The sequence below is a fragment of the Macaca nemestrina genome, chromosome 11 (genome assembly GCF_043159975.1).
Source record: "Macaca nemestrina isolate mMacNem1 chromosome 11, mMacNem.hap1, whole genome shotgun sequence".
In the NCBI taxonomy this organism is placed as follows: Eukaryota; Metazoa; Chordata; class Mammalia; order Primates; family Cercopithecidae; genus Macaca; species Macaca nemestrina.
Window position 1 is genome coordinate 48,547,656 of NC_092135.1, and position 20,449 is coordinate 48,568,104.

General features: G+C 39.2%; 1 long non-coding RNA gene across 5 annotated transcripts in view; it reads left to right on the top strand.

Annotated features, from left to right (window-relative positions):
* LOC105492676 (uncharacterized) overlaps positions 1-20,449 on the top strand; it is a 73,962-nt gene that overhangs the window by 21,065 nt on the left and 32,448 nt on the right. Inside the window, exon 4 of one of the 5 annotated variants that reach the window (XR_011609766.1) lies at positions 10,270-10,498. The exons of the other annotated variants lie outside the window; for them this stretch is intronic. This is a non-coding gene — a long non-coding RNA (uncharacterized lncRNA). Of the gene's footprint in view, positions 1-10,269; positions 10,499-20,449 lie in introns of those variants that run through there. 5 annotated transcript variants of the gene reach the window in all.

Consider the following 20,449-nt stretch of genomic DNA (forward strand, 5'->3'; position numbering starts at 1 on the left):
AACACGCTCAAGGGAAATAATTTTCTCAGCTTTGGAATGCATCCCCCTCACAGTGGGTCAGATAAAAAGCCTTGAAGCAGTAACCGATGAGTAATGAGAGACTGAAAGAGTTGAGTCCAAGTGATTTTTGTGGGAACCTTCAGTAGGCAGAGTGTAATGACAGGATTGAAGCTTAAGTGCTGCTCTTGAATATTCACCTTCTGCTACTTCATATGTCCTTCCTCTGCCTTGTCATCAAAAGACAATAAATTCCTTTTATTTGAGGGGCTAGAGAATGGGATGCTTTGGTTCATGCAATATTCTGGTTCCTGAGGACCGTCCCAATAGTTTAACAGTTAATTCTCATTAGCAATCGTTCTGTATTTTACCGGAAGGCTTTGGAAATAGTTATCTGGATGAATCAAGGATATTCAAGGTCTTGCAATGACAGGGGCATCATGAGGACATTTCCATGCAAAGCATTGCATACACACACACACAAAAAAAGCTAAAACTGTTCTGACCATAACACATGCCTTAGAAGTTGTTCATCTGGAAACAAACCTTATTTCCATTATTTACATTGTCTATGTCACCCACAAAAATGAACCATGAATTAACTTTTTTCTATGCCATTTAGTTGATGTTTCTTTTTCCATGCCATTTAGTTCTTTGGTAGTGAAAAACAGAGTTTATTCTCTATTAAGCAGTTTTCTGTGACAATAATGAGCCTATCATTGCATTTTAATTTTCAATTGAAGTGTTCTCATCAAAGAAGCAGGCTGTTGTCCAGAATGAGAAATTGCTGACCCTTCCTGGGCTTCTCTCCACTGGAAGTATGCTCCTCCAAACATGGACACAGCTCAACCCCACTTAGTTCCTCAGAGCAGATGAGGTCATATCCTGGTGCTGTAGCGCTCTGCTCTGTACAGTCCCAATAATCTGACCATTGCTTGTATGAAAAGTCATGCTCAGAATTTTAGATTGTACAGCTAGCTAACAGAGGAGGGTACTGTCTGTGTGGGGAACACTACGTGATTCATATTTTCTTTGAAAAATTAGAGTCATATTTCTCTGGTGTGTCAACAGTGATGACTGAAAGCAGATTACAGATTCTTTGTACTAAACTAGAGGGAAAATGTTGAGAGAGAGAGAGAGAGGGAGAGAGCACAGGACGCCAAATGAGAGAGTTCTCTTCCAGCAGGGAGGACAATATTCCTAGCAAATATACCTAAATCAAGTGTGTAGTCCTTGGAATGTAACAGTGTAACCTCATGATGTGAGAGAGGCCATAGTAAGAGGAAAATGTGAACAGAAATAATTATTCTTGGCTAGCTAGGAACAGAAATGAACCAAGGGCACTGAGGACATCAGAATGTTTGTGTGAGGCAAGAAAACAAGGACACACATTGAGAGAACAGGCAGGAAGAGGAAGATACTGTTCCCGAAATAATTTGGTGCTGGGACTTGAGTGCTGTACTAAGACTCTCTTGTCTTCTCCTTCCTTCCTCTGTGGTCATTCCGCTTTGATCCCATCAGCATCTCTTCAAAGATACAAGACCCAGTTTATCCCTCTGCCAAACATATATTACACCTGCCAAAATCAGATGGGAGAATATGAGCCCTGTCGTCAAAATGGTTTCTCTAAATCTGTTAAAAAATACCTGATTCTATAGTCCTCCGAGGGAGGTGGGCGGTGGGTGGTGGGTGGAGGTGGCTGTCATTCTCTAAAGAAAAGAGAAGCTTGGGGAGGATGTTGAAAGAAGGAAGGAAAGTGATCCATCCTCTTCCTCTTTAGGAAAGTGGCTCTCTAGATGATCCCACATCTTACTGATTCCCATAGTGTAGGGCCCTCACAGTCACCTGATAATTCCTTCAGGCACCAAATCACAGCACTTCACTCCCGTGCTGACCTTGTTTTCCTAGCAGGCTTCTGGAAGCTTCATTAGATGCGTCTGCCAGTCCCCACCTCATCAGTGATTTGCCCTCAAACCAAGGCCAGGACAGAATCTAGGGGCACTCCAGGGAAACAAGTTCCACTCAATCCTGCATCAAGAAGCACATGTTAGGAGAAAGAGGGATTCACTGTTCCTTCTGGAGCTAGACAGAATTCCAGTCATTCCATGGAGAACTACAAGATGCATTAAGCAGCTGCTGCCCCACTCCTAGACAATGTGCACTTTCTCTAAGAAGACACATCTAGCTCTCCAAAAATGGCCTAACATGTGCAATCAGAATCTCAGGGGAGAGGCTACAGAACTGAGAGAATGGATGAGGCTGATTGTAGAAGGTGCAACTAGGGTGGTGAATTTGGGGCCATTATATATACCATTAATTTCTACGAATTGAATCAAATGCAATTTTCCATGCTGAGGCAATGAGTTATAACGCTACATAAATTAAAAAAAAAAAGAAGCAGCAGCAGCATGAATGGTACTGAGGATGACTGGATGCCCCAGCACACAGAGCTGTTCTTACTGAAACCATGAAATACTCTTATTAAATGAAGTTAGAATATCCAGCAAGGTTCCTCTATTGCTTTTCAGGAAGCCTTACAAAATGGCAGGGGTGGGAGTCTTTCCAAATTATAGAATATCAGGCTGACAGCCCTAGCATCATGGGCTCACAAAGACCTCATTGAATGTGACAGGCTGGAAATCTAGGTGGCATAATGAGGCACATAAGCAGTATTTTCAAGGGTGCTAGCAGCTATTTCATAGCTCTTTCCCCCCAAGGCATGTAAGCTTCCCAAAATCATCTGTCTATTTTCATATATTTTCTTTTTCTTCATTGTTCTTCCCCCTATATCTAATGCACTGACATTCAGTGAGTTGTGCCAGATTTCAAATATATACATCCCTTCAGGAAATAAAAGATACTCAGACTTCTTGACCATTTGAATTAAATGTGAACATCTTACTAGAGGATATATGATCACAATAGTTGTTTTCTGAAGATAGTCTCATGTAAGATTTCTGGCTTGCTTTATTCAGGAATTGGATTCTGTTTGAAATCATCAATGTTACCTTGCATCAACACTTTAAAATTCTTTTAATTAAAATAAGAAATCATCAAAGTTTATATATGACAACTACCTATGATATTTATTATTTTAGAGATGGGCAGTATAGAATGAGATTGACACTGTGAATAACAAGGATGGTGTGGACTGGACTGGGATTATATAATCGAGGCATCCCAGTTTTCCACAGAGGCTGACCTCAATTATACATGGAATGAAGTATCTGGATTTACCGTTTCCATGATACACATTTAGGAAAACATTATAGCTTAAATGTAGAAAACTTTATGTACAGATACGCAATGTATAAGGAACAGATAAGCTGTGAAGTTAACCTTTTTATTTTACAGACAATCTTTCAAGCAGATTTAACCATACAGTTTTGGTGTTCAATGAATGAGTTTCATTTGTAACATGATACTACACGAGACTAACTATCATTACTTTTTCCAAATAAAGCTTTTAGTCATCTAAGCAACCACGGTGGAGCAACCACACAGCCATTTTCAACCACCACAAGAGCTGGGAGTTGAAACAGACCCATGCTCCATCTGGCATTCTGTGAATTCCCACACTTTGCGGGGGGAAAAGCAAGACTTAGTACAATGAGCAAGTATAATTTTGAATTTGTAGATCTGAGTTGATGATCCATTTCCTGACCTTTTCAGCAGCAAGTCCTCAGAAATATTTCAGTATTTTCAGCTATGAAATTTTCAGCTATGAATATTTCAGCCCTTTCTCATGGAGTTCTGGCTATGAGAATCTTTCTGAGGGATCTCTGATTTATTCACTTTCTTCCTCTCCTCTTTTTCTTCTTTCTCTTTTCTTCCTGCTCTGGCTCTCTCACTTTCTCTTTCACTGACGTTGGGACCAATATTCCTGAGGGTGGCAAGCAGTTCACTATGGGAGACAGTCACTAACCTCTGGTCCCGAAAAGGGGACTTCCATGAGTGTGTGTGGATAGGCAGGACAGGAGAACAAAAGAATGACAGATGATGTTTCCTCAGAAAGTCCTGTTAACCCTTGACCCCTAGCTCAGCCTAACCGCATTGCTCTGTTCGCCTGAACTTCTAATGGAACCTGTTTTCACTAATTAAGGCACTGTCTCTGTTAAGTCTTCCTGAGTACTTCCTAGAAAAGGTCAAATGCAAATAATGATGTTTTACAGGAATATTGCACCTTCTCTCCTGTCACCTGGAGTGTAGGAGACACAATCACAACTGCAATGCACATAATGTCTCACATTAGTCAGACAGGAATTATTTTAGGGATAAAATTCTTCCTCCTCCTCCTCCTCATTATTGCTAGAACTTCACTATGCTGCTTTTACTGTGTCCTTGGTAGAGTGCTAAGCACAGAACCCTCAGTATATTACTTAATTCATCAACATTATGAGATAGGGAGTATCAACATTCCCATACTGCAGCTAGGGAAATCAATATTCCCCAAGGTCACACAGTTAGAAAAGATGAAGGCAGAGTGCAATCCAGGCAATTTGACTCCAGATCAGCACCATAAACCACCCACCATGATCATGGCAACAATGGACTTCTCTTTCATGCAGAACAAACTTCTTGCTCACTTCCCATTTCTAATTGACTACAGCAATTGCAATTCTTGCTGAACCATTCTCAGCGTGTTTGTGTTACTTGAGGCATCTGACTGTAGGCTCTACCTATAGTCCCTGATGCCAACTCTACTCTCATTTCTTGCTTTGCTGTTTTCTTGTAAAGCCTGTTGTTTCTTTGAGTCCCCCTTTGTTCATCTTTTGCTGCCTCTCTGGCCCTGAGAAGTCATTTAAGTTTTATTTTACCTGCTTTCTTTGAATGAAACCTTCTTTCTTGTAGCTCTTTTGTCCCTGTTTGCCCCCTCCTTCACCTCAGTCCTCCCTTTCTTTCCTTTTTAACCAGCCCAAGGCCTCCTCCACAGGAACATTAAAGGCTGGGAAAACACTTTACAAATTATAGAGTATTGGAAGAATGTTAATTATTCATAAGAATTAAAGTACCATTATTCTGTAAAGCAATCTAGTGTGGAGTGAAATGAGCATGTATATTGCCATCAAAAAACCTGAACTAACTTTAAATTCTAGTATCACCACTGCCTGGATGCTTGTACTAGTGTGTGTATAACCCAAGGATGTGAGTAAAGCTTTATAAGCCTCAGTTTTTTTATGTTTAAAAGAAGGATAATAATGCTTACTTTACAACATAGTTGTGTTAGATTAGGCATCTGGTATTAGTAATAACCAATGTTTAGTAGTGCAACTAAGAGTCTGGCTCTGTGCTACGAACTGAATTGTGTCCCCTCTCCCCAACCCCAAATTCATCTGTTGAAGCCCTAAACTCCCATGTAACTGTATTTGGAGATAAGGCCTTTGAAGAGATAATGAAGGTCAAATGAGGTCATAAGGGTAGAGTCCTGATCTGATAGGATTAGTGTCCTCATAAGAAGACAGCTGTGTCTGTCTGTCTGTCTGTCTCTCTCTCTCTCTCACACACACACACACAGAAAGAGAGAGAGAGAGAGAGAGAGAGAGAGAGAGAGAGAGAGAGAAATAGAGGAGAGGCCATGAGAAGACACAGGGAGAAGTCAGCCATCTGCAAGCCAGTTCTGGAGGCTGGGAAGTCCAAGATCAAAGGGCTGGTCAATTCAGTTTCCAGAGCCCTTACTGGATATTGAATTGGCCAGCCCTTTGATCTTGGACTTCCCAGCCTCCACAACTGTAAGAAAATAAATTTCTGTTGTTTAAGGCACCAGTCTATGGTATTTTGCTATGGCAGTGTGTGCAGATTAATGCAGCCCTTAAGTGTGTTACTTTCTATAAGGATAGAAGGTAGGTCCTATAATTATTTTTACTTACAGAAGAGAACATTGAACTTCAGAGAGACTAAGTAAAATATTTAAAGTCCCATGAAGTGGCACACCTGGAACTCAAGCTTAGTGCTGTCCAACTCCAAATGAGGTTCTTAATCACTATGCCCCTTTGCATCCTTTAGCTAATAAAATACACAAGTGGCCTGAGCAGTTCTGAGAAGGTGTCACCTTTCCCCATTATATTTGGTCCAGATGTGTCCACTGGCATTTTATAAGAATCAGGGCTGGCCGGGTACAGTGTCTCACGCCTGTAATCCCAGCACTTTGAGAGGCCAGGTGGGCGAATCACAAGGTCAGGAGTTCGAGACCAGCCTGACCAACATGGTGAAACCCCATCTCTACTAAAAATACAAAAATTAGCCAGGCGTGGTGGTACACACCTGTAGTCCCAGCTACTTGGAAGGCTGAGACAGGTGAATTACTTGAACCCAGGAGGTGGAGGCTGCAGTGAACCGAGATTTGTGCCACTGCACTCCAGCCTGGTGACAGAGCAAGATTTTGTCCAAAAACAACAACAACAACAACAACAAACAAATGGAATTAGGGTTGTCATTTAACCCATGCAACCTCAAGCCTTCCCATAAGAAATCCTTACCTCTTCTTGAGTTCTCTATCCAAATATTATGTATGCTGAAAGTATTCATTGAGATTATAAGAAATGTTGTTTTTTACTTAAGAACACTTTAAGAGATATTCATAACAAGTAAAATTGCAAATGGTTTCTCTAAATGTTTACAGGGTTTTCCTAGGAAATGTGTCAAAAATATTATTTACTACTATTATTTTTTGGTATAGTTTTTTTTCAGCTATAATTTTATACTATGGCTAATTAATCTAACAACTAGTGATTTATAATGTAATTAACTGAATGTCAGACATTGTTCAGATTGGCTGGTACTCTTTAAAAGAAGTATTCTCATCAGATAACTCAGAGCATCAGCTTTCAATAAATATTGCAAAGTATACATAATTTTTAAAAAGAAAACACCACATCTATATTATAAATAAAAAAATAAATTTATGATAATATAATATTTCAATGTGGTTTAAATAGAAAATAAAATGAAACATTTTCTTCTCCATGTAGAATTGAACAGATACAGATTGCTAAATAGAAGGATCAAGTATCATAGAAAGATTACCATTAATGACGACATTTTCTAAAATGGTAAAAAGCGCTTATGAAAGTTCCAGAATAAAACAAACAAAAAAGAGTAAAACTGTAAGATAGTTCATTCTTAATAAGGAGATAGGGATAAATTTGGTTCCATCCTCTGCTCATGTCCACTCTGTGGAAGCTAGTCTGAAGTTTTTGCTTTTTTTTCTTTTTGCGGGGCGGGGGAGTGGACAGGGTCTCACTCTGTGGCCCAGGCTAGAGTGCACTGGCGCCATCTCGGCTCACTGCAAGCTCCATCTCCTGTGTTCACGCCATTCTGCTGCCTCAGCCTCCCGAGTAGCTGGGACTACAGGCACCTGCCACCACGCCCAGCTAATTTTTTGCATTTGTAGTAGAGACAGGGTTTCACCTTGTTAGCCAGGATGGTCTCAATCTCCTGACCTTGTGATCTGCCCATCTCGGCCTCCCAAAGTGCTGGGATTACAGGCATGAGCCACCGCGCTCCGCCTGCTTTTGTTTTTTTTTTCACCCAGGCAGGAGTGTAGAGGCGCACTGCAACCTCCTGCTCCCAGACTCAAGTGATGCTCTCACCTCAGCCTCCCAAATACCTGGGACCACAGATGTGTACCACCATGTCCAGCTAATATATTTTTGGTCGAGATGGGGCTTCACCATTTTGGCCAGCCTGGTCTCACACTCCTGAGCTCAAGCGATCCACCTGCCTCAGTCTCCCAAAGTGCTGGGATTACAGGTGTGAGCCACAGTGCCTAGCTAGTCTGAAGTTCTTGTTGAGATGAGAGTTGAAGACATAGATGTAAGAGCAAAGCCAGGCAGGCAATTTCATCCAGGGAAATATCAGGGGGAAAGTGGGCTATTCTACTGAGATCATGAACCAATAACCAACTAATCAAGAGATTTCTGGAATTGCTGCTGTTGTTCTGGAAGTTCTAGCCATCCACAGGACCCAGAATTGTCCCCAAAGATGTAAAGCCAGAGAAGACAACTGCCTGAAGGTGGTGCGACACTGCACCTGGGACATGGACATAATTGGATTGTAGACCTTGCCTGTGGGCCACTAGAACTATTATTTCCCAGCTGGCTGTGCAGGTTTACTCTGCTCATTTCATCAATTTGTGATATCACCTGGCATTTTATCTACTGTTGGATTTTTTGTCAGAATTTTATGGATAACCTTCTTTTGACTTACATTTCAGTTTCACTTCTGGAAAATTTAAAAAATATTAAAACCATGCAAAATTTTGTATATATATGTCTGTTTGAGTTACATTCTAGGTTTAGATAATTTTTGTCTATTTCTGACATGAATATCTGGTAGTAATCTCAAAAACTCTGTGGGACCCAGAACAGTTCCTTCTTGTGTGAGACTGTCCCCATATACTGCTGGATATGTAGTATCCCTGGCTTCTGCCCTCTAACTTCCAGCAGCTCTCTACTCTTCCACTCCCCACCCCTCATGCTGCCCCTATTAATTAAAATCCTCCCTAAAATGCAGTCTGTCTTTCTTCGAGAATCACTAATAGAGGTTGAAACATGGGCTTTGGAGTTAAGATGTGGATTCTAATTTTAATTTGCATGTGGGGAAAATTATTCAAAATTAAGACTGGCTTGGAGTTCAATCCTATGTTGAATTCTTAGAAAGTTCCTTGAAATACTTGAACCAAATATAAAGTCTCTCTTATCTAGAAATTGAATAACTTTTTTCATTTAGCGAATGTTATGACTATCTATTACATCCTAGGGTTTTCAACAGACAATGGCAAAGGTGGAAGTGAATAAAATATGACAAAATATATCTTTGCCAATGGGAAGGAGCTGGAATCATAAAATAATTCAGGATACCCAGTTAAATTTGAGTTTAGATAACCAACTAATAGGTTTTTTTTTAAAGTAAAAGTATGACCTATGCATTGGGACATATTTGAATTTTATGGGAACTATCAATGCATGGGAATATTTATACTGAAAAATGTTTGTTTATCTGAAATTCAAATTTAACTGGGTGCTCTGCACCTTGCTTGGTAAATCTATGTTAGTTACTGGTGTAATCAGACCAATATATTAGCATTAACCCTCTCTTTGTCCATGTTAAGTTGAAATACTTTGAAAGAATTTAACCATTAACACATCCACAAATTTTGAAGCCTAATATATCTTCATGTATAGATGAGTGATTATATTTAAGAAATCATCCATCAACAAATAAGTCAGCTCTCCAGGCAATTGATAGATAGAAAAATAAGATTTCTACTTCTAAGAAAATGTGTTATTTTATAAAGACACTAATTGTAAAGAATTTAAACTCTATTTCTGAATCTGGGGACCCAAGGCTAGATTTCATCATTCCTCTGAAATAGTAGGTAATATTGTGTGTATCTCCGCACTTTTCCAAGGAAGAGGACCACTGCATTTGTCAGATTCTCAGAAATTTTTAAAACACAAAACTTACTAAGAATAACTTGACTCAAAGCAAAGTTCACGCTTTAGGATTGATAGAAATGTTTTGTCTTGACTGTGGTGGTGGTTACATGTATGTATTTATGTACCAAAACTCATAGGACCATACCTAAAACTGGTGAATTTTAATTATATTTCAATTAACAAATTTTTTTTTAATTTTAAATTTAAAAAAATCAAAGTTCAAAAACAACTCAGAGAATAAACCAAGGAATACTTATTCTTTTTCCCAAATACATATTTTCCAAGAATTTCACTCCCTCTGTTGAAAATTCTTCATTCCAGAGAGAAGTCACTTAAGTAATATAACTCCTTGGGAGAACCAGATAACTAACATCATTCAAAATGTTCAAAAAGGATTAGCATTTCCAATACAATTAAAGCATTTTCTCTCTAAATTTCCTTCTCTTATCTCTACGCTAAGTGAAATAAATTAGAAAGACAACAGAAACTGATGGGCAATTTTATTATTTAAGCATTATGTGCTCTCTAAATTGTTACTACTTCTGTCCCCAAATATGTTTTTCTTACCTTGCTAGGAGCAGCATCCCTATTGATTATTAATCAACATAATGCCTGGCCTGCCAGGGAGTTATGCTCTTGAACTAATTGCCATTCACTCCTTGCCATGGTCTGAATGTTTGTGTCCCCTCGAAATTCATATATTAAAATCTTAACCCCCAACGTAATACATTAGGAGGTAGGCTCTTTGGGAGGTGATTAGGCCATGAGGATGGAACCTTCATGAATAGGATTAGTGCCCTTAGCTCTAATGAGACTCCTCTCTCCTTCCATCAAGTGACAACAAGTGAGGACACAGCAAAAGGCTTCATCTTTGTATGAGAAAACAGGCCCTCGCCAGACACCGAATCTGCCAGTGCCTTGACCTTGGGTCCTCCAGCCTTCAGAATGTTGAAAAACAAATTTCTGTTGTTCATATGCTACCCAGTCTATGATATTTTGTTATAGTACTTCAATGGACTAAGCCACTCTTATATATTCCAATAATAAAAATTATCTCTAGTAAAAATCCGATTGTCCTAGTCATGTTTTATTAATTTCATTCATCTGAAAAATGGAACTAATATTGCCTGTTTGAAAGCTACTGTGCTAATTAATTTAAAAGGGGTTTATAAACTCTAAGGAACTCTATCAACTGAAAGTGTGGAAGCTAAAAGGTTAGAGTAAGTCAGATGCCTAATAATCATAAAAAAGAACAAACCTGGCTGGGCGCGGTGGCTCACACCTGTATTCCCAGCACTTTGGGAGGCCAAGGCGGGCGGATCACAAGGTCAGGAGATCAAGACCATGCTGGCTAACACGGTGAAACCCCGTCTCTACTAAAAATACAAAAAATTAGCCAGGTATGGTGGAGGGTGCCTGTAGTCCCAGCTACTCGGGAGGCTAAGGCAGGAGAATGGCGTAAACCCGGGAGGCGGAGCTTTCAGTGAGCCGAGATGGCGCCACTGCACTCCAGCCTGGGCGACAGAGCGAGACTCCATCTTAAAAACAAAACAAAAAATCTTCACTACATATGAATCACTGTACACATTATCTCATTTGATCTTCAGACACCTCTTCTGCATCATTGTTATTATTCCCAATAGAAAAATAAAAAAAAAAAAAGATTGTACCTAGATCATGTTATTTGGTAAAAACAATGAGGTAAATCCATTTCTGACATGTCCACTCTAAAGAGGATAGTGGGAATAGCTGAGAGGGCAAGATTTATGACAGATTCTGCCCTTTATGCATTTGCACTCTGACTCTTACAAGACATCTCATCAAAGGCATGTGTTCAGATACTACTATTCATCATACAAAGAATTTGGGTTCTGTTTCTCACTCGCTCTCTAGCTCTCTGCACACATGCACACACATATATAATGCACATATATCTCATATATATTGTATATATGTTATATATATGTAGGCACTGTCACATACCTATAGCTTCATTTTACTTCTAGGAAAGCTATGAAAATTCTGCCAAAAACATTGCATAAGTGAAAATGACAAATAGAAAAATAACATAGTTCACATCTGAAAATAAAATTAATGCCTTTTTATTAATATTTATATTATATGATACTGGGAAATGATTACTTTGTTTTGATCATCTGAATCATATCTGCCTGAAATTAGTTTGTATGCTAAAACATTCTTTGGTGAATAAATTCTTCAGGGTCTTTGGCATTTGCAGCTCTGGAAAAAAATCATTCTGTGGTGAGAATCGTTATTTAGTATTTATATGTTCCTTTTTCTCACATTTGCAAAATATACTCTATGATCACTTTTTAAGGTAAAGATAATTGCATGTTGACAAGGTGTCTTCAAGAGGGGTCCTGAATTCTTCAGTTCTTTATCATAATCAGCATCTACTTCTGATAACTGTAAAATAGCTGTTTCTTATAGTCCTTATATTTTACATTTTTCATTATCATTCACTGTGACAAGAAAAAATGAGTAGTATCACTTTGGGTAGGGTTTTGGGGCTTATGTGGGGTGGAGAGAGAGAGATCTTAGTCACAGAGTTCACATAACCCTCAAGACAGATTTTCCACATTCTTGATCAATGATAATCCAGATAATTAACCTGCAGGAACTAAAGGACATCAGTGTTTACTGGGGCTAGAGGATAGTCAGGCATTGATACTTGAGTAATAACAGAGAAGATATTTAACACTTACTATGTTCCAAACACTTTATGTGTCCTTTCTTACTTAGTCCTCATTATAGTCTACTAGAAAGGATGTATTCCACATCTTTTTTTACAGATGAGCAAACAGAGGCACAGAAAGGTTAAGAAACTTGCTCGAGATCACCTAGTCAGTAAGTTGGAATTTAAACCCACCAAGCAATCTTACTCCAAAATCTCTACTTATAGTTATCTAATAGTCAGTATATATCAGAATAACACTATTTCTATTACATAGTCAAGGAATAACTCTTCATGTCCTATATTGGATGTGGGTCTCAGTCTTCCGAAATGATTATATTGCAAAATCACAAGTTCTGATTAGCTTCAAAAAGAGTGAATGACGTAAAACATTCAGGAAAAATCAGTGTCAGGTGACATGAATTGAGGTTCATGAGTTTTGACAGTCAACACAAGACCATGAGGCGTTAGCTTACGGGAATGTATGTATCAGCCTCCTGGCCCCTGGCCATGCTGTATGTTTTCCATTTTGCTCACTTCATTTTAGATGGGCTTCTTTTATTAGGGGAGATGCCTGAGTATGTAATCAATAACATGAAAACAGAACTTGGCAGCTGTCTAGGAGACTACAGATGTTCATATGTGGCCTGTGCATATGCCTACAGACACACAGACCCCAACTGCAAAATCATCAAAACACTATATACTGCCTAGAAGGCCGATTAATGGTACCACCTCTAAAGTGACAGTGAGCTGGAGGTCAATTTATATTTAGCTGCATTGGGTTAGAATGTTGATCGAATGATTCACGTAACAAAACCATCCAGGGTCCCAACACCATTCAAAATGCTTATTTTAATACTGATTTTTCTGGCAAAATGCTGTTTTAAGATGACAAGAAAAAAGTAACACAAATACAGACATAGCAGAATTGGCATGAAAAGAAATCTTTTAAGTATTTTAGAAAACGTATTAAAGAAGATCAATTTTAAATTATAACTTAAGGTCAGTAAATGAAGGCTTTCTTTCCCAGAGAAGGTAAAGAACCACACAGACAGCATTCCATCTTTTGTATGTGTGGAAGCACTTTTGAGGTGTGTGTGGGTGTAGCATGTGTGCGTGTGTATGAGTAAATCCTCCAAAAGGGGAGGAATAACCCTGTTGACCAACTCAGGGTAGCTATGGCATAAATATCAGAAAACTAAAGCTGATCTGACTAACAATTATCTGAAATAAAAGGAGTACACTTTACACTAACTTTTGCAACACAACCATGCTCCCTGAAACATAGAGCTTGTTTACAAATTCAACTGGGACACAATCCAAGGGAGTTTAGTTGTAGAAGTTAAAAAATAGGTAAATTATGAATTGGTTTGGTCTCCAAGTAAGTCTTATGGCATTATGATAAAAATGACAATGCTGCTATAGTGAAATTTTGCACTTGAGGATGATACTGCTGTCATTTTAATGTGTGAAATGGCTGAAAAGATGTTCCACAGTGCATACACACTTGATTCAGATTCCAAATTCTACCTGTTATACCATGCAGTCTAGATGGTTCAGGCTATCATTTTTCCTCTGTACCTCCTTCCTGATCTCACCTGACAATGAGCTCTGAAATTCCACGAGGTCTGACCCAGACCCATAAAGGAAAGTTCAGGGTTACTGCTATTTCCAATGCCAAGAAACTCCCTAAAGCAGGGCAGCCTAAGACCCCTATCAGGCCCATGCCTCTAGATCACATCCCTTCAATCCATCTTTTATACTGGCTGCCAAAATGATAGTCCAGATGTGAAAATCTAACCATGAAGCCTTGGCTTAAAACCCTTAAAATGCTTTCCTAGTGCCTATACGAGTAAACTGTAAATTCCTTTACTTGGCAAAGAACTTCAGGATCTGGCCACTACCTAGAAGTCAACTCTCATCTGTCATTTCTGGATTGCTCTTTGCAAACTGGCAATCTTGAACTACTTAGAGTTCTCTGAATGCGCCAATCCCTCCGTTGGCACCCTGCCAGGGTTCTTCCTGGAACAGCCTCCCAGCTTGGGTGCCTGACAGCCTCATTCATTCTTCAAGCTTCTGTTCAAATGCTACCTCTTCTGAGAAGGCAATGCTTCCAGTGGTCTTGTTGAGTGAGTTCCCTGTGTTCAGGGAAAGCTGAGAGAGTTTGGATGTTAGTCCCTTCCAAATCTCATGTTAAAATGTGATCCCTAATTTTTAAGGTGGGGCCTAGTAGGAGGTGTTTGCTTCATGGGGGTGGATCCCTCATGTATAGCTTGGTGCTATCTTCAAAGTAATGAGTTACCTCAAAGTGTATTAGTTACTATGAGATCTGATTGTTAAAAATAGTCTGGCACTGCCCCCGACCCTCTTGCTCCTTCTCCCACCATATGACATGCCAGCCGTCTCAACTTCTGCCATAAGTAAAAGCTTCCTGAGGCCTCATCACAAGCTTAGCAGATGTCAGTGCCATGTTTTTTGTACACCATACAGAACTATGAGCCAAATAAACCTCTTTTCTTTATAAATTACCAAGCTTTGGGTATTTCTTTATAGCAATGCAAAATGGACTACTACAATAATCAACCAGAAAGAGCTTTTTATGAATGACTGACATAACCATCCTAACTACTTAAAAGACATTTTTCTGTGGTGAAGGTTTTGAAGACTATTATTCATTCTTTCATTCTGTCCAGAGTCACCCGATAAAGTCACCAACAACTGATGACCAAAATCAACCTATGAATGCTCATTCTCCAAGTGAATGGAGTACCTTGGTACTCTCTAGTACCTTGGTAAAAAATATGAGGCAATATAGTCCAGCAATGAAGAGTAAAGACTTAGGGGGACTGTCTTAGTTCATTTGTGATACTCTAAGGGAATACTGGGGCTAAATAATTTGTAAAGAACAAAGGTTTATTTGACTCATGATTCTACTGGTTGAAAGACTGAGCATCTGGTGAAAGCCTCAGGCTACTTCCATTCATGGCAGAAGGCAAAAGGGAGTCAGTGTGCGCAGAGATCACATGGTGAGAGAGGAAGCAAGAGAGTGAGAGGCGAGGTGCCAGGCTCTTTTTAATAATCAGATTTCAAAGGAACCAACAGAGCAAGAGCTCACTACCCGCCCCCAGGGAAGGCATTAATCTATTCATAACATATTAGGCATCTCCCATTAGGCACCACCTCCAACACTGAGAATCATGTGAAATTTGGAGAGAAAAAACATCCAAATTATAGTATTCTGTCCCTAGTCCCACAAATCTCATGTTCTTCTCATATTACAAAATGCAATCATCCTTTTTTTTTTCTTTTTTCTTTTTTTTTTTTTTTTTTTTTTTGAGATGGAGTCTCGCTCTGTCATCCAGGCTGGAGTGCAGTGGCATGATCTGTGCTCATGGCAAGCTCCACCTCCCAGGTTCACACCATTCTCTTGCCTCAGCCTCCTGAGTAGCTGGGACTACAGGTACCCACCACCACACCCGGCTAATTTTTTGTATTTTTAGTAGAGATGGGGTTTCACCATGTTAGCCAGGATGGTCTCGATCTCCTGACTTCATGATCTGCCTACCTCAGCCTCCCAAAGTGCTGGGATCACAGGTGTGAGCCACCACTCCCAGCCAATCATCCTTTTTTAATAGTCCTCAAGACCATGTCTATGGCTCATGCCTGTAATCCCATCACTTTGGGAGACCGAAGTGAGCAGATCACTTGGGGCCAGGAGTTTGAGACCAGCCTGGCCAACATGGTGAAACCCCATCTCAACTAAAAATACAAAAATTAGCCAGGCATGGTGTTGCACACCTGTAATCCCAGCTACTCAGGTAGCTGAGGCACAGGAATGGCTTGAACCCAGGAGATGGATGTTGCTGTAAACCAAGATTGTGCCACTGCACTTTAGTCTGGGTGACAGGTGAGACTCTGTCTCAATAAAACAAACAAACGAACAAAAAACAAAAAACAGTCTCCAAAAGTCTTAACTTATTTCAACACCAACTCAAAAGTTCAAAGTCCAAAGTCTCATATGAGACTCAGGGAAAGTTTCTTCCAGCTATTAGCCTGTAAAATAAAAACTAAGTTCTTTTCTTCCAAGATTTAACGGTTACCAGGCATTGGGTAAACACTACTATTCCAAAAGGGATAAATTGGCAAAAAGAAAAGGGTAACAGGCCTCACATAAATCCAAAACTCAGCAAGGTAGACGTCAAGTCTGAAAACTCCAATATACTCTCCTTTGACTCCATGCCCTATATCCTAGGAACACTGGTGCCACTGGTGGGCCACATGACTATTTTCACAGGTTGGCCTGTGACTAAAATATCCCTGGATTTTCCAGGCTGTGATTGCATGCTGCCAGAGAGTCTATAATTCAGGAGTCTGGAGAATGGTGGCCTGATCTCACAACTCCACCAGCCATTGCCCTAGTACAGGCTCTTTGCTGTGGCTTCACCGCTGTGATAGGCTTCTGTCTGTCAAAAAGCACCCGGGCATTTTGATACACCCTCTGAAATTTACATAGAAGCTTTCAAGTCTCCACCACTTTTGCATTTTGGGAGACGGTAGACTAAGCACCATGTGGACACTGCCAAAATTTATGGCTTGTGCTCTCTGGAATAGCAGCCCAAGTAGAACCTGAGGCTGTTTAAGCCACAGATGGAGCTACAGCAGTGGGGATGTATGAAGCAGAGTCTCAGGGCAGCACAGGGCACCAGCATTCCAGGCCTTGAGTAGAAGTGGGAACTATAATCTAGCAATACTACACATTCTGGTTGTTGCATACAATTACAACTAATATCAATTAGCCCAATATGCACACTCATTCCAGAAAGACTCAAGTGTGAAAAGGATAGGTGAAAATCTAATTAGAATTTGCAAACAAATTGGCTGGATATTGAATTGTACCTCTTAATGAACAGAGGAAATACAGAAGGAAGTTTTAGCTAGATGTTAGTATAAGATGAAAATGCTTCAGAGGATTGCAACCAGCCAATGTTCTCACTCAGTCCAATGCCAAATTGGAAGTAAACTGTCAATAACGTTTTTGGTTTCTTTAGGGAAGGTTTTCATCAATAGGATTTTTTGACTAAAACATAGTTTCTAACTTTTTTCTTAAGGCTAGTCTCATTGCTAACTTTATAAAAATAACTTTGTCGAAACCAAACCATACTTCAAAAGAATTCTGCCATATTACCATTAAATGAGGCTATATTTTAAATAGCAATGGTACCAGAACTGTCTACTCATAAAAGGTGCATTTCTACACGCTTTTCCTTTACATGAAATCAAATACAAAAGGCCATGGATAAATTTTCTGCCAACTCAATTGGAGCTAGAACCATTTTATTTTTCCAAATTGCAGTGGTAGCAAGACTGAAAGTCCCTGCCATAAAAGACAAATCACATGGAAACTGAAGACAGAATATTTGGGGCAAACTGGGGGGTTTAACGAGGCTTTTGTGACTGCAATTAAATTCCTGTGAAGGCCTGGTTTTAATCCCAAATACCAAGTGGACCCCTTCATTTATTTGTCCTAAATTTAATTCAAACAAACATATCCCAAACTAATCCATTATTCCTCCCCCCACCTTATTTTGTACAACTCTGATCTTTTGTCTGGTTTCCCCTGGCTCAGTTATAAAGGACTATAAACTCAAATATATATAAGAATTTAGCATACAAAAGTGGTACTTCCTGTCAGTAAGAAAATATGGGTTATTCAACAAATGGTGTCAGAAAGTAATAAACCATTTGGAGGAAAAAACTCCACAAAATTGGATATTTACCCCGTTTCATAAATTACTTCAAAGACTAAAAAGAATTAAAAAGAAAACATGGGTAATTTTTAAAATTAACATAGAATGGGAAAAGTCTTTATAAGAGAGACAACTCAAACTATATTTAATTGTTCATGATTAATAGAATGACAAACAACTGGAAAAATTACATCCAGCGTATGTAAAATATCAAATAATTATTTTAAATCTAATAATTGCTTAGCATGTAAAGAATGTTGACATACAATCCATTAGGAAAAACAGAGGCAAATAGCATGAACAAAGGGGTACACATACACTCACACACTGCTATAAATAAATTTTAAACATATAAAAACATACTCAGCTGGGCATGGTGATTCCCACCTGTAATCCCAGCACTGTAAGAGGTCAAGGTGGGTGAATCACCTGAGGTCAGGAGTTCAAGACCAGCCTGGCTATCATGCTGAAACCCTGTCTCTACTAAAAATACAAAAAAATTAGCTGGACACAGTGGTGCATGCCTGTAGTCCCAGCCACTTGGGAGGCTGAGGCTGGAGAATCACTTGAACCTAGGAGAAGGAGATTGCAGGGAGCTGAGATCGCACCACTGCACTCCAGCCTGGGCGATGGAGCAAGACTCTGTCTCAAAAAACAAACAAACAAACAAACAAACAAACAAACAAAAAAAACCAGAAAACATACTCAAACTTCTTTAAAATTACATAAATACAAATTTAAAATGTAAGAAGATAGTACTTGTACCTAAGAGTCTGCTAATTCAGTCTGATTATAGAGCTTTTGGAAATCGGGGCCACCATATTTCACATGCCACGGAACTCCAGGGACACCATTCATATAGGATTGTATGTTGTCCAGTATAGGAACCATGAGGAAAACAGGCCCTCTCAAACACTCACTGTTAATGAGATTATCAAAAAATATACATTAATGTTTTAAATACTCTGAACTTAGAACTAGCATTTCACCTTTAGGGCATTGTCTTATAGTCACTGAGTACTGCCTTGCAGGGTATGCACTGTCGGAAAGTCCCATTCCCATAGTCTGTGGTGTAAATGCCATCTCTCTAGGAATTGGGTAAATGACTGACTTAGCTTCGCACAAATGTGTGCAAAGACATATGTGCAAAGATGTTAATTGCTTCAAATTTAGAATAGACAAAAAAACAGGAGAAAAAAATGTAATCCAGTAGGAAATTTGCTTAAATCATTCATGGTACATACACAGAATAGCATAAGATGCAGCCATTAAAAGAATGAAGCAGTAGTTCTCAATAGGTGCTGATTTGGAGAGATCTGTAAGCTATATTTTTAAGGAAAAAGCAAAGTTCAGAGCCGTGCAAATTATGCTGTTATTTGTATTTTTTGGAGTATGTGTGTGTGCATGTTAAAGATAAACTTTTAAAAAGCAGATAGCTTTTTCAGCAAAAAAGGTACAAAGGAATTTATTAATGATGAATGCCATTAAAAAACTGAGTCAGAAGTGGAACTGCTTATTTGTCAATGTATACCTTTTTTATGTTCTCTGAAAATATTATAAAGTTCATGTATAATAGTTCAACAAAATAAACAACCTATTTTAAAAATTTGATTTTCAATATTCGAATTAAAAACAACTCTGACAGGTTAATAACATTTAAAGATTGTGAGAAAAAAAATTGCACGGAAAAGGTGAGGTCCCCTGCCACCTCCACCAGAACAGATGCTGGTATCCACAGGTGGGTTTAGATGGTTCACAATACAGGACTCTGTGCAGACAACTTCCAGTACCAGCCTGGAGCCTGGTAGACTTGCTTGGTGGCTAGACTCAGAAGAGAGATAACAATCACAGCAGTTCAGCTTTCAGGAAGCCACATCCATAGGAAAAGGGGGAAGTACTATATCAAAGGAACACCCTGTGGGACAAAAGAATCTGAACAGCAGTCTTGAGCCCTAGACCTTTCCTCCGACATAGCCTGTCCAAATGAGAAGGAACCAGAAAACCAACTCTGGTAGTATGACAAAACAAGGCTATTTAACAACCCCAGAAAATCACCCTAGCTCACCAACAGTGGATCTAAACCAAGAACAAAAAACCTCTGATTTACCTAAAAAAGAATTTAGGAGGTTAGTTATTACACTACTCAGGGATGCACGAGAGAATGGCGAAGCCCAATGCAAGGAAATTAAGAAAAAAGAAAAGATATAAGAAGTAAAGGGAGAAATAGTCAAGGAAATAGATAGCATAAAGAAAAAACAGGCAAAACTTCAGGAAGCATTGGGCACACTTACAGAAATGTAAAATGCTCTGGAAAGTCTCAGCAACAGAATTGAACAAGTAGAAGGAAGAAATTCAGAGATCGAAGACAAGGTCTCCAAATTAACCCAATCCAACAAAAACAAAGAAAAAAGAATAAGAAAATATGAACAAAGTCTCCAAGAAGTCTAGGATTATGTTAAACGACTAAACCTAAGAAAAATTGGTGTTCCTGAGGAAGAACAGAAATCAAAAATTTGGAAAACAGATTTGGGAGAATAATCGAGGAAAACTTCCCCAATCTTGCTAGAGAC